This window comes from Euprymna scolopes, chromosome 7, assembly GCF_053919585.1.
Source record: "Euprymna scolopes isolate OS-2025 chromosome 7, ASM5391958v1, whole genome shotgun sequence".
NCBI lineage: Eukaryota > Metazoa > Mollusca > Cephalopoda > Sepiida > Sepiolidae > Euprymna > Euprymna scolopes.
In genome coordinates this window covers 172,307,201-172,322,293 of record NC_136488.1, presented here as the reverse complement: position 1 = coordinate 172,322,293, position 15,093 = coordinate 172,307,201, and the positions used below count along the sequence as shown (strand labels likewise).

Genomic DNA, 15,093 nt, shown 5'->3' with positions numbered 1-15,093 from the left:
GGGTGTTTGTGTTGAGCAAAAAAAAAAAAAAAGTGTGAAAGTAATCGATACGATGACTTGCAAAAATGGCTCGCAAAAAAATCGACCCCTTCCCTTCTCGTAGAAAAGTGCCTACTTGACGGTGAAGGAATTACTGTTTTTGGCTAATTTTTCGATATTTGTCGTCTGAGACGTCGAGCTTCAAAATGATACCGAGATCGTGAAAATCCGTAGCATCTGCCGAACGTTTTAGGCATACCTACCTACATACATACATACATTTAATCATACATACATACATACATTTAAACAGACAGGTGAGATTTATATTATAGATAACGAATTGTCACCGCAAATGAACAGACACACGCACACAGAAACTAACACACGTCCGTACAAAGAAAGAAATATAAGTAGAGGCGTACTCATTAGATATTGATGAATAACTCAGTGTGATGTGTGGTTCTATGGTGTAATGGTTAGCACTCTGGACTTTGAATCCAGCGATCCGAGTTCAAATCTCGGTAGAACCTGGTATTTCATTTTTTTTTTTTTTTTTTGTCTAATATGCGATTATCATCATTCCTAACAGTCTCTGTAATACTTATATTCAACTTATGTTTATGTTTAACAAAACTGTTCTTTGCCCTTCGATATATCTTTCTCTTAGTTTAGTGAATAATATCGACTTAGTGAAAAAATGTTTTATCTCTGCCTCCAACATCCAGTAATACAACCCGCTTTCTGATTAAGCATCACTCGGATGTAAACCTGGCACACGAAATAAATAACACACACGCAATTCTATTAATATATAGATGTTTCTGCCCCACAAAATAGGTGCTGTCAAGTATTGAACATTTTAACATGCTTAAAGAAATAGCCGGTATAAACAACACCTTAGATTTTGGAGTACATACTTTTTGTCTCTCTCTCTCTCTCTCTCTCTCACACACACACACACACACACACACACACACACACACACACACACACACACACACACACACACACACACACATTGACCAAATTTGTGTAACATGATGAATTTAAAAGGTTAAAAAATAAAAAGGCTTGCGAACTTTTCTGAAGGTCGTTCAACAGAGTTAAATATGTAGTTTGAGATGAATTCATTTGCATACATATATGTACATATCATACATATATGTATAATGTCTATATAAAGAAAACCTCGCCCAACAGAGCTAAATCTGTAGTTTGAGAATTTATTTGCATACATCAGAAACCTCAACGATTCAAAAAGACGTTATAAAAGACAGAATTGGAGAGGACAACGGATCGAGTGGTTGACAGTGAAGAGAACAAGGCGAATGTAAAAAGTCGTGCGCACACTATCAATTATTTTGTTTTCTAATTGGATTACATGCTATTTTGGCACGAACAAAAGTAAAGATGATGCGACCCAAATGAAAGGCGGACTTTGTGAAAATTCATCATACCACGGAGAATTTTAAATACGCATTCGAAATTCGGACTTTGTGAAAATTCGTTGAGCTATGAAAACTGTCATCGTGAAACGGAGAGATTAAAATCAGACTAGGGTCGAACTTTATGAAAATTGTCGTCGTTGTGAAGTGGAGAGATTAAAATGCGATTTTTGAGACTTGCGTCGTTAAGTTATGGAAAGGAATAAGTTACAATTCGTGCCAGACTTTTTATTATTTTTTTAGAATTGGCGTCGTTGTGTAGGGGGGGGGTAATTGTGTCTATTCGTGTAATGAGTTCCTAAGATTTTCAACTGGAAGGGCGAATGCGACTTGGAAGATTTCTGAGTTCGACAAAAAGATTCCCGGGTTCGACAAGTTACATTAGAAGGTTAGATCGGTCAAAAGGTTGAGAAAATAACACTCAAATTGAGAACACTAATCCAAATAACACAAGTATTTTTATACGAAAATCCAAGCAATCATGGAATAAAAAAAAATAACAAACAATAGTTAATTAATAAAATGTATGTATAAAAATCAATATGCAAATTAGTTCATTTTGTGATCAATATCGCATTGTTAAGTAACATTTAGTTAAAACTTATTGACACGGACAGATTATAACGAAACAGGTTTGGGTGTGCGAATAAGAAAGAAAACAAAATGTTTGTCAGATGAAACATTAGAATGCGAGAAGTGGATAAATAAATCAGCGGCCACTAAATTATGTCAGGTTCTATGGTGTAATGGTTAGCACTCTGGACTTTGAATCCAGCGATCCGAGTTCAAATCTCGGTAGAACCTAAAAAGTAAGCCTTTTTTATAATTATTTTGTAATTTATGAATTAAATCACGATTTTTGTTACCAACGATATGTGACCTCGAGCACAAACCTCTATTTCTTCTCTACTTAGTTATTAAAGTCAATTTGTTTGTGTGACTCCGAAGCGGCTCACATCACATGTACGTTATGCGTCTGGGAGTGTTCTTAGATATGTCTTGTATTGGAATGCCATTGATAAGTAATAGAAATCGATAATCGAAAAATTCGATGCAAAAACAATTCGATTGTTGGCAAAGTTAAGTACATTTTAGAAGTTTTATTACCGCACAAGTAGAAGGTCTCGGAACATGAAATCAATAGTAGGCCTTTTTTTTTAGGGGCGCGTTCGAAATAGATGTTTTTGTTTAGAGCACAATTAAAACATGATACTTGACTTTTGCATTTTAAACTTTAATTCAAGCCAATATATAAAAAAAAAAAAACATTTTAAAAAACCAACAGTAGGTTCTCTACAGCGCGATGTAGACTACAATGTATTGTGGATTAAGTTATTGTGGGGAGACATGTGAAACTTTCTCCCGGTGCACTGCGATGGGTCCCTGACTAGAGCATGCAATTAATCGATTTGATTCAAGAATGGGCAATTTCATCAATTTCGATGAGAATAAAAATATTAGAAGTGTGGAATCTTTCTTGATTGTCATTCAATCCCGGACAACGCCGGGTCACCTTGCGTTGTCGTCTAAGACGTGTAATACTCGTCTTTAATTAAGGGAATTTTCCCACTATTTCTCCATAAATATCATTCATGAGAACTCTTTGGTTGAATAAGGGCTTCTTTGGTTGAATCCCCTTTGTGGGGAGCTTGAATTAATCTCCAGTTTGATAATCTGAATGAAGAAAATAATGTTTTGGTTTAATTTCTATCATGAACTATGAACTATATTGAACATTTCCACTTTGTAGCGATATGTATAACCGCTACTCTACTAAATTCTTGAATTGCCTCGGTCAAGAAGGATTGCTCAGGAGGCCACCAACAGCTATGAAGCACGCGGAAGCGCAACGCACGTTTCTGCAAGACTGACTGAATCGAGGAATCCATTCCAAGTTAAATGTTTTAACTTGCGAATTCGTGTCTTCAAAAGTGTTTTGCCTCTGTGGAGTTATTCTTCGAAGTAAGAAACAAAAATGGTCGCCTGAAGAAAACTGAAACGAAAAAAAAAAAAGATGATGGTGTAATGTTATTATTAAAAAAAATTATTCAAAATAAAATTTTTATATAAAAATATTTTATTCAAAAGAAATTTTTTATTAAAAAATATTTTATTTAAAAGAAACTTTTTATTTAAAACAAACTATATTATTGAAACGAACACTTTTATTTAAAATGTTTTATTGACAAGAGAATTTTTAGTTAAAAATATTTTATTGAAAAGAAAATTTTTAGTTAAAAATATTTTATTGAAAAGAAAATTGTTAGTTAAAAATATTTTAGTGAAAAGAAAATTTTTTATTTTAAAACATATTTTATTCAATTTTTTTAATCTTATACTCAAAAGTAAATTTTTATTTGAATATTTTATTGAAAAGGGATGTTTTATTTAAATATTTTATTAAAAAGTTTTTTAAAAATATATTTTATTCATTTTTTTTAATCTTATACTCCAAAGTAAATTTTTATTTGAATATTTTATTCAAAAGGGATGTTTTATTTAAATATTTTATTAAAAAGATTTTTTAAATATATTTTATTCAAAAGAAAATTTTTATTAAAAAATATATATCAAAAAGAAAAAAAGTGTTTTTAAAAATATTTTATTTCGAAGGAAAATTTTTATAAAAAAATATTTAATTCAAAAGAAAAAAAAAAATTATGAATATAAAACAACTCCTAACCGTACTGTATATCGATACTCTATGGCTGACTGGGATAGCTTCCGTACATTCATAAAACTTCTAAAATCATAATTATATATTGGGTCCAACGTAATATAATAACAAATATGAAATCTGTATTAATCAAAATATATTTAAGTGGCTGAGCGGCTTACTAGTATATATATATATATATATATATATATATATATATATATATAATGTCTTTGAAGTTTTTAACCTTTAAAACTATAGAAAAAAGTATTTTTTATCATTCGTTATAAAACCATCTAGTCAGTAAGTCATTTAATCACCTGTAATCACTCGCTCTCGAATTTGCTATAGTACTAATAATTTATTTTTCAAGGGAGCATCTGTTGTTTACCATGAAACACTGTTTCGGGGATTTAAAAACAAAACAGTATATTACATCATGGCTCCCCAGCAGTGTTGATCAAACACCACCACCCTTAATCTTAGGAAGAAGACATGTTACAAAAATTTGATCCAATTTCCTATTCTTAATTGCAATTACTAACATTTTCATACTATAAAAATGAATTTCTTACCTGTGCGATTCATCAATTTCCACATTTAAAATGGATACATTTTTTAATTTATCAGTCTTGTATTTATAAGATTAGGATTAATCTATTTAACTACTTATCACCCCACTATGATTAGTATTTAGTATATTTACATTCTTATTTATTTAAAAAGGTTAAAAATATTTTTACATATATATATATATATATATATATATATATATATATATATATATATATATATATATATATATAATAAATAAATGACAAAAGTCTATATATATCACTGGTAGAATACTTAACATAATTAAATCCTTCTTAGATAAGAGAAAAATCCAGGTAGTCCTCGACGGTCGCACATCTAAACAATATGATATAAATGCGGGAGTGCCCCAGGGTTCTATCCTTGGACCTCTATTGTTCCTGATATTCATAAATGACCTCCCCGACAACATTGCCTCTGAGATGGGTATATATGCTGATGACACTACACTCTATGGCAGACACGACAGGAAGACGAATGAACACATTTCTAAAGAAATGGCAGAAACACTAGAGGAAGACCTCCAATCTGTAGTGGAATGGGGACAAAAGTGGTTGGTCGCGTTCAATGCTGCCAAGACTAAACTAGTTTCATTCAATAATTACAAGAAACCCTCTCTACCACCCATAGCAATGGCCAACGACTCTTTATCTGAGAGTCCATCTTTCAAACTCCTTGGCCTAACGTTCACAGGAAACATGAGTTGGAACAATTACATTGAAGGCATTGCCAGGGCCGCTGCAAGAAAGGTAGGCTCTCTCTACCGTGCTAGAAAACTACTAACACCCGAAAGTATCCTGTACCTCTATAAGGCCACCATTCGCCCATGTATGGAGTATTGCTGCCACATCTGGGCTGGTGCATCTGCTACTAGTCTCTCGCTCCTTGACAAGGTTCAAAAGAGAGTCGCAAACCTGATAGGCCCTGAACTGGCATCTAAGCTTCAGCCTCTGTCCCATCGACGAAATGTTGCATCCCTCTGCCTTTTCTACAAGTATTTTAGTGGTGAATGCTCTGACGAACTGCAATCACTTGTGCCCCCACGACGCGAGCACCCTCGACAAACCCGACAGGCTACTAGATCCCACCCCCACACTGTAGAGGTCCCTAGATGTAAAAGATCTTTTTACTCCAATAGTTTCTTCCCCAGAACCGCAAGACTCTGGAATTCCATTCTAGGTCCCTGCTTCCCCAACAGTACTGACGTGCAGAAGTTCAAGTGTAACGTGAACCGACACCTTGCTGCCCAAATCCCTACATAGTACCCCAGTAGTTGTTGCCCCTGACAGTAGCCCCCTACACCAAAGTGGCAATTTGCCTTGTTTGGGGTGAAAATGTAATAAAAAAAAAAAAAAAAAAAAAATATTCCAAATTTCATGATGTTGATTATGTTACAATTTATTCTTGTAATTCAGTTGACATTTACAATTCTTGATAGTATCTGTTTCGTAGCACAAAATCATTCATTTAATTATTATATCAATCAATGAATTTATTTTGCTCTTAACTCATCATAATTTGCCTACCATAACCGATGGCACCTACTATATATATATATATATATATATATATATATATATATATATATATATATATATAGAGAGAGAGAGAGAAAGAGAGAGAGATGAAAATAAACAAAACAAATTCCTTTTATCTTTCTTTATTTCGTTGGAATACTATTTCCATTACTTTTACACACACACACAGATATATATATAATAGAAATTCTATAGATACATGTATATATATACATACACACACACACACACACACACATATATATATATATATATATAAGCGTAACGATATACACACACACAAACGATACATGTATATATATACACATGTGTATACATTTATACATCCATATATATACACACACAGATATATATATATACACATGTGTATACATTTATACATCCATATATATACAAAGATATATATATATATATATATATATATATATATATATAAGCATAACGATACACACACACACACACACACACACACAAGCACAAGGGGTAAGTCGCATATTTGAGTATTGTAGAGTAAGAAAGCATTTGTCAAAATCTATTTCTAAATTTAGTTTTTAAATGTGATTATCAAAACATGTTGAAACAAAACGTCGATATATAAAATAAATATATATCAATATAGAAAGCCTACAGTAGTCAGGTTCTATGGTGTAATGGTTAGCACTCTGGACTCTGAATCCAGCGATCCGAGTTCAAATCTCGGTAGAACCTAATCGCCTTTGATTTTGTTTATTTAATTCTTTGGTCTCAACATTTTTCATAAAAATCATGATCATACCAAACATACACATTCTCCCATAGAATAATGTAATTTTTTTTTAAAGATTAATATTTGTCTTTTTTTATATATAATTAAACTAGTCGCAGTAAGTGGCGCACGACATTTCCGTTCGTAAAATACGTTTTAATATTTTTAATTCGTGCATATTTCGTATCTATTATTACAGAGCCATTTCTCTATTGAATATTATATTGTACCCAATAATATATAGTACTGATTTCAAAAGATTAAAAAATGATTTGGGTGCCATCTGCTAGACTCGAAACTAAAACATTTAGCATTCCAGCCACGTTCTCTACCAAATGAGCTATCCTGACAGATAAACACGGAAGTTTTAAAATTAAACCACTTCTAGTCATTACTGTATTTGCGCATGCGTAAAACTAATACAAATATGTGTGCAAATTGAAAGAAAGATCTTACATTTCAACTTGCAGACATGTTTCGGTACGTGTTTTCCATTTATCTAAACAAAGATTTTGCTCGTTATAAACCATTCTTAGTGTATGATTATTATTTTCTGTTAGTTTACGTGTTATGCGACCAGTAGTCTATGAGTTTATCAATTAAATATTTACATACACATAGACACACATACATACATCAACTGTTTTATTTATATAGATAAGTTGCTACTTATCGTATAAAACGAACGTGTGAAGATATCGCACCGGGCAAAAACGACAACGGCATTTCAAACAACTTAAAAATCAAAATTTATATACGAAACTAATTTTCATAAATCAAGTTCATAAAATATGCGAGAATACAAGAATACAAGAATACGAGAATACGAGAATACGAGATAAAGGCTTGATTTCTCATAAGGTTCCTGAAAAAAAAAAAATATAACTACTTTATTTACTCACAAAAATTAATATACGAAAGTATAAATTTATGCGTAAACTTTAAGTATTTACTTCACCAGTCTCAATACGTAGGTAGAGCTAGTTAGTAAGTCATAAAATATATATGGTGATTAAGCTACACTGAATATTCCGCGTTTCATCCACTCTAGGATTCTTCAGGCTTATGCCGGAAGAATCCTAGAGTGGATGAAACCGTGACGTCATAGATGGCATGTCAGCTGAAAAATGACGTCATCGCCATAGGTCCTAGCAAGCAAGATAAGTAGAACACAGACTGTCGATAATGAGCAGGCATTTTTTACAGAAAGCGTTAGAAAACTTCAAAATTGGATTAACAAAGATAAACATGATACTTTGTACTGAAACTCATCCAATATTAAAAATATTAATAATAAAAAACGAATTGAAAGGGAGAAAAGTTGTTAAAAAGTTTAAAAAGAAAAAGAATACGATTTGATTTGTATGAAACTGAAGTTTATTCAATAGAAATAAATAAAAATGAACAATAAATATTTTTTAAATAAAAAAAACAATATTTTAAAAATCAAAACTGAAAAAAAAAGATAAATTGGTTTAACTGAAAAACGAACAATAAATTAGTTTAACTGAAATACGAACAACAAATTAGTTTAACTGAAAAACGAAAAATAAATTAGTTTAACTGAGAAACGAAAAATAAATTAGTTTAACTGAAAAACGAACAATAAATTAGTTTAACTGAAAAACGAACAATAAATTAGTTTAAAAACGAACAATAAATTGGTTTAACTGAAAAACGAACAATAAATTGGTTTAACTGAAATACGAACAACAAATTAGTTTAACTGAAAAACGAACAATAAATTGGTTTAACTAAAAAACGAACAATAAATTGGTTTAACTGAAATACGAACAACAAATTAGTTTAACTGAAAAACGAACAATAAATTAGTTCAACTGAAAAACGAACAATAAATTGGTTTAACTGAAAAACGAACAATAAATTGGTTTAACTGAAAAACGAACAATAAATTAGTTTACATGAAAAACGAACAATAAATTAGTTTACATGAAAAACGAACAATAAATTAGTTTACATGAAAAACGAACAATAAATTGGTTTAACTGAAAAACGAACAATAAATTAGTTTAACTGAAAAACGAACAATAAATTGGTTTAACTGAAAAACGAACAATAAATTAGTTTACATGAAAAACGAACAATAAATTAGTTTACATGAAAAACGAACAATAAATTAGTTTACATGAAAAACGAACAATAAATTGGTTTAACTGAAAAACGAACAATAAATTAGTTTAACTGAAAAACGAACAAAAAATTGGTTTAACCTAATATTGTCATTCTCTTTGCGACAAAAATTGTTTATAAGGGAATTCGATGAACTCCATATCAGCATTCTTTCAATTTGCGTAATAGTGTGACCCTCATCACAAGAGTCAACATGGAATAATCAATTTTGATCGGCCAAAATATTTAAACTCATGTACATGGCTAATTTTCTCTGATGAATCGAATGTAAAAAAGAATCGCATTTTTTAAGTTTGTTTATATAATTATATAAGACAAAATTATTAGTTATATCATTTGGGTATAGCAGAGAACATCTGTTAATATTCTCAAAGTAGCTGTTTAATTCAGCTATTTCTTCAACAGCCTCTCTCCAGTATATTAAACTTTTGCAGCTATTGCATTTCAGTTTTTTGAAAACTGCATGACAGCAATAACCTGTTAAGTATAATATAACAGGAAGTACTTCCTTGCATTGATTAACATCATCTTCTGTTACATCTATGTTAAATTTATAAACATGTAACTCTTGCTCCCTTGTCAATTCATCCCAGTTAGTTTCTTTAAAATTTTTCAATTCAATAGTTTGATTATTAATCTGAGTTTTTTTTTCACATTCATACACCTGACGTATCGATATATTATACAGATCTCTACTAAGTTGTCGATACTGACCAAACCTTGCCTCAAGGTTATCTGTCTGAAACTTTCCTGGTAATATATACACCATGTTCAGTACATTTATACAATATTTAATCAATTCTAAAATTGTGTAAGTAGTATGGTGCAAAGCAGTATATGTTTCCTTTGTTAACTTACCAGTTCTTCCAGGAATGCTATTCCAAGTTTCTAACCAGTCACATAACACATTTAGGAAACTATAATTATCACTATTTAATGTAAGTGGATTAGCATATTTATTACGAAGTCGACAACCTTTATATGGTGTTTTCACATTCAGTATTGTCCACCAAATATAAAATATTTGAATGTATTCTGCGATTTCTGCATAATTTGTCAAGCATTCCTGTTTTCCTAAGGTTAGCAAACCTTGAATAGTATATTCGTTGAAAATTTGCAAAACCAAATTAACATTTTGCCTTTCAAAAGTAGTCGGAGAAAGAGCTTTTGAAGTCAACTTATAGCAATATTTCACAAGTGATTGGGATTCTAAGACATAAAGTTTATGTAAACTAGAAAATGGAGCACTTTGGATGTTATCTAATTCATGATTTCCATTATAACAAAACTTTGGGAACATCATGCATTTACGTTCATCTTTTTGGCCAAGCCAATTGTTTCTAATGCATTTGAATATATGCACTGAGTCGAATAAGAAAAGAGGGCTAGACGTTCTAACTGGATGGGGATATACAATTGAAAGTTTTGATGAGCTACAAAACAAAGACATAGCTTTTTATTTATTGCATTATTATCTCTTATAACAGATAATACCTTAAACCCTATATTTTCTAAGCCAATAATTACACGTTTAATCATGTCAAATAAGTTCTCAGCTAGAAGACATTTAGTTGGCATAACATGCACAACATCCTTATATTGTGAGAATATACTGCTAAGCATAAACGCAAATGCACTTGTGGCAGGTTCATTGCTGTTGTTAGCTAAGCCAACAATATTACGACCTTTATAATCAAGATAAGGTTTGAGATGTATTTCATCAACAAGTAAAGATACTGTGATGTCATTCTGCATTAGTAACTTGAACTTACTTTTAATATACATGAGAAAATTGTTATCGTGTTGTTCAATGACAGGATTCATAGAAGTTGATAAGGTTAATCTTCGAATGGTTGAATAACATGGTAAAATTACATCTTTATTGTCTCTATGGCGAAAGCTGTCAAAATGAGGGCTTACCGTTCAAACGACCTAGGTGTGCGTGTGTGCTTTGTCATCGCTGCGAAACTAGGATAAGAAAAGAATTCCAAGATGGCGCCGACGGCGTTTTGTAATGGTATGATCTCGGAAACTCTCGCAAAATCTTGTGCATATATGCAAATCAGTTGGTCTTCGACAACTATAAATTCAGGTCGTTTTGGAAGGCAAGGAGTGAGGAAAGAACGGCCGGTTGGTAATTGTGTACACTGGTTCGTGTTGGTGGCGTGTCACCGTGTCTGTGTGTGTACTGATCGAACCGCTTTCCTGTCCCTTGCACTTTGAATTTGTTTAGATTGGACTTTAACTTCAGTCTCTTAACAGTCTATACCCTCTAGGGGAGCAGTTATATAATAAGGAAGAAAATACCATCATTTCACTCGAATAATTAACCTTATTTATTGTTATTATGTTAATTTCTCATATATGAATTTAATGGCTTTAAAATATTTAAATGATTCATCTTACACTAATAGCAAAAATGATAAGATTAATTTTAATAAAGAACTTATATTAGAAGTTTTCATTTCCTGTTCTTCGATGTCCATTTTTTTCATGTTTTCCATCAAAATCTGCAGAGTATTTTCTATTTTTTTTTTTCCTTCTAAAGTATGCATTACTTCAAGCTAGTCTAAAGTTAATACAAAATCCTAAAGGTATTACTTCTTAACCAGATTTTTAAACGAGTTAAAAATAAGTAGACTTTTTCAATTTGATAAAAGTTCCATTATAGCATATTTATTATGGGGTGGAGCTGGAACAATCAAACATCCCATCTCGACCTAGATAAAGGCAAAAAGTATCCATGCATTAACATGGGAGGGGAGACTATCTTCAAATACTATCCTAAGCTGGGAATGAGGCAACGGACTTATAATAAGTAGATATTAATAAGTCCTTCTCACCTTTTTTTTTTTTTTTTTTAATGCATGTGGATGTGTTATCGCAGCTTCAGTAACTCTCGCTTCTCCTTCTTTGTCCTTCAATCCTCATTCAAATAAGTGATTTTTCTGACAAAGGGTGAAGAAAAAGCTGCTTTCCAGGTCGGTAGGACTTTGTGAACAGTAGCCTGAGATGTCGGAAAATTTTTGTTTCTATGTCTATCCTTGTGGTCATGTCATTAGTAAGAGTGCTGGAGATAAACGTTTCATCTGAGCTGACATTATACACCTGATAGTCAGGGACCCGAACCTTGGATTAACCACTAAGGAGGCTGTCCTATCAGCAGATGCAAAGTACCGAGGCTGTTGTATTGCCATTTGGTGAATGGATTCTAGACCATGCAGTAGTTTCTGGTAGGGCCTCTCGATGCCATACTAGTGGGTAATTGTTACGGCTTTACCTTATCATGTGCTACAAAAAAAAAAAAAATTCTTGTCTTTTTCTCTCTTACTTTTCCCTCTCTGTCCTGCTCCAACTAAGTCTACCGACCTGCTCCACAAATCCCAAAACCTCAACATGACAAATCTCAAAAAAAAACCCTGAATAAACCTAGAACCCCATCCTCCAATGTAGACCCCTACTACCAGGTCTCCTTCTCCAACATCGGGGGTCTATGTTCCAACCTTCCAGAGGTTGAAACACAATTACAGGAGACGAAACCGGACATATTCTTTCAAAGTGAAACTGGCATAGGGCCAACCACTTCCCTAGACGAATTCATAATTAAAGGATACTCTAACTTACTATCTAAATCTGACCCCCAAGATCGCCATGGGTATGGAATATGTGCCTACATCAAAGATGGCTTTCAATGTGGTAGGGATATCTCCAGAAAAGACCCTAATTTACCTTATATGTGCTTCCAGGTTGCACTAGCTTACACCACCGCATTTATATTTGCCCTCTATTGCCCCCACAACAGTAAGGTTTCTATCTTTAAGAGCATATCTGAGAAAATAGACAACATCCTGTCTGCTCATCCTTCGGCTAACATTCACATTTGCGGTGACTTCAATGTTCATAATGTGGAATGGCTGACCCATTCAAATAAAACTGATGATGAGGGGAGGTTCTGTCATGATTTTGCCATTGCCTATGACATCACTCAGATTGTTCACGAACTCACCCGTGTGCCCGATACTACCGGTCAGTATGCAAGCCTTCTAGACCTTTTCCTCACAACTTCCCCTGAGCTGTGTTCATGTTCTATTCTATCTCCTCTGGGATCCTCCGACCACTCTGTTATAGCAGTTAAGATAAAAATGAAATGTTATAAGTCTTCAGATGTACCTCTCCACCGTACTGTATATCGATACTCTATGGCTGACTGGGATAGCTTCCATGCATTCATATCTGACCTACCTCTGCATTCCATGTTTAAAAAGGATGTGTCCTCTATAGTATCAGACCTGACCGAATGGTTAATTGTAGGCATAGACAGATTCATACAATCCAAAAAATTCCAACAAAAACCTAACAGTCAGCCATGGTTCTCCCCAGAATGTGCTGCTGCCATCGCGCACAGAAATCACTTTTTCCATAGCTACCAACGTAATAGATGTACTGAGACTAAAGCTGCTTTCAGGATTGCCAGCAACCACAGTAAAAGAGTAATAAAAAATGCAAGAGAGCTATATGCTCTGGCCGTTAAATCTAAAGAAGCTGAGCAGCGGCTTGGTTCCCACCAGTTTTGGCAAATAGCAAACAGGATCTTGAACAGAAGCGTGCGTTCTATCCCAACTATCATCAATGGACCTGAGGTCATCTCATCAGCATCAAACAAGACCAAACTATTTGCCAAGAACTTTGCAGCTAATTCTACCCTATGTGACGAAGGCCATCAACTCTCCATATTACCTCCTATAACAGACAACACGCTCTGCAACATACAAATATCTGTGCATGATGTCGCCAAGCTAATCAAGAATTTTGATTCCAGTAAAGCAACTGGCCCTGACGGTATTCCAGTTATAGTGCTGAAAAAGCTCCAACCAGAACTTGCCCCCATACTTACAAAACTGTTTAAGCGTTGCCTTAAGGAGAAGTGCTTTCCAACACCCTGGAAAACCTCATCAGTATGCTCTGTATTTAAGAATTCAGGTGAAAATCATCCCCCTCTCAGTACAGACTAATAAGTCTCCTGTGTGTCACGAGTAAGTTGCTGGAATCCATATTAAATAAAGAAGTAGTCAACCACCTCAACTGAAACAACCTTCTTAGTGACATGCAATATGGTTTCCGCTCTGTAAGATCTACAGCAGATGTGCTAACGGTTATATCTCATAGGATTAGTGAATCTCTTGACAAAGGCTTAATTTCCAGGGCAATTGCTCTTGACATATCGAAGGCCTCCGATAAGGTATGGCATAAGGGCCTACTTCACAGCATTTCCAGCTACGGTATCACTGGAATTGTTTTCTCAATCATTAAATCATTTCTCTCTGATAGGGTCATACCAGTAGTGGTTGATGGACAGAAATCAGAGGCCCACAGTATTAATGCTGGAGTCCCTCATGGGTCCATCCTGGGCCCAACTCTCTTCCTGATCTACATCAATGATCTCCCAAAACACATGCTTAAATCATTCGCTGACATCTATGCTGATGACACAACCACCTATGGCAAAACATCAAAGGCCGTAAATGACAAAGTTCTCTCTAATTCTTACTCCTCTGATCTTGTGCATGTGGTACAATGGGGGAAGATGTGGCTGGTCATTTTTAATGCATCCAAAACCAAGCTTCTATCTTTACATCATCAACGCTCTGATCCCCATCTGGCATCAATTGAAATGGATGGGAAGACTCCATGTTTTGACAAGCTTCTGGGTTTGACCTTTACTCCTGATCTGAAATGGAACACGTACATCAGGTCTGTTGCCAGGGATGCTGGGAAAATGGTGGGATCCTTCTACCGCTCCAGAAGATATCTCACTACTGATGCAATTCTCTATCCGTATAAAAGCCAAGTACATCCAAGGATGGAGTAATGCTGCCACATCTGGACAGGAGTTGCTAAAAACCGCCTATCCTGCCTTGACAGAGTACAAAATAGACTTCGTGGTTTAGTGGAGGATGCCCTTTTCTCTTCCCTACAGCCTCT

General features: G+C 33.7%; 3 non-coding genes across 3 annotated transcripts; all 3 read left to right on the top strand.

Moving 5' to 3' along the window:
- The first annotated feature begins 440 nt into the window (after nt 1-440).
- On the top strand, nt 441-512 carry Trnaq-uug (transfer RNA glutamine (anticodon UUG)). The gene has a single exon. It is a non-coding gene; the product is annotated as a tRNA-Gln (tRNA).
- A 1,647-nt stretch (nt 513-2,159) lies between these two features.
- On the top strand, nt 2,160-2,231 carry Trnaq-uug (transfer RNA glutamine (anticodon UUG)). Its single transcript has one exon. It is a non-coding gene; the product is annotated as a tRNA-Gln (tRNA).
- Nucleotides 2,232-6,851: 4,620 nt separating this feature from the next.
- Nucleotides 6,852-6,923, top strand: Trnaq-cug (transfer RNA glutamine (anticodon CUG)). The gene has a single exon. It is a non-coding gene; the product is annotated as a tRNA-Gln (tRNA).
- Nucleotides 6,924-15,093: the final 8,170 nt, after the last annotated feature.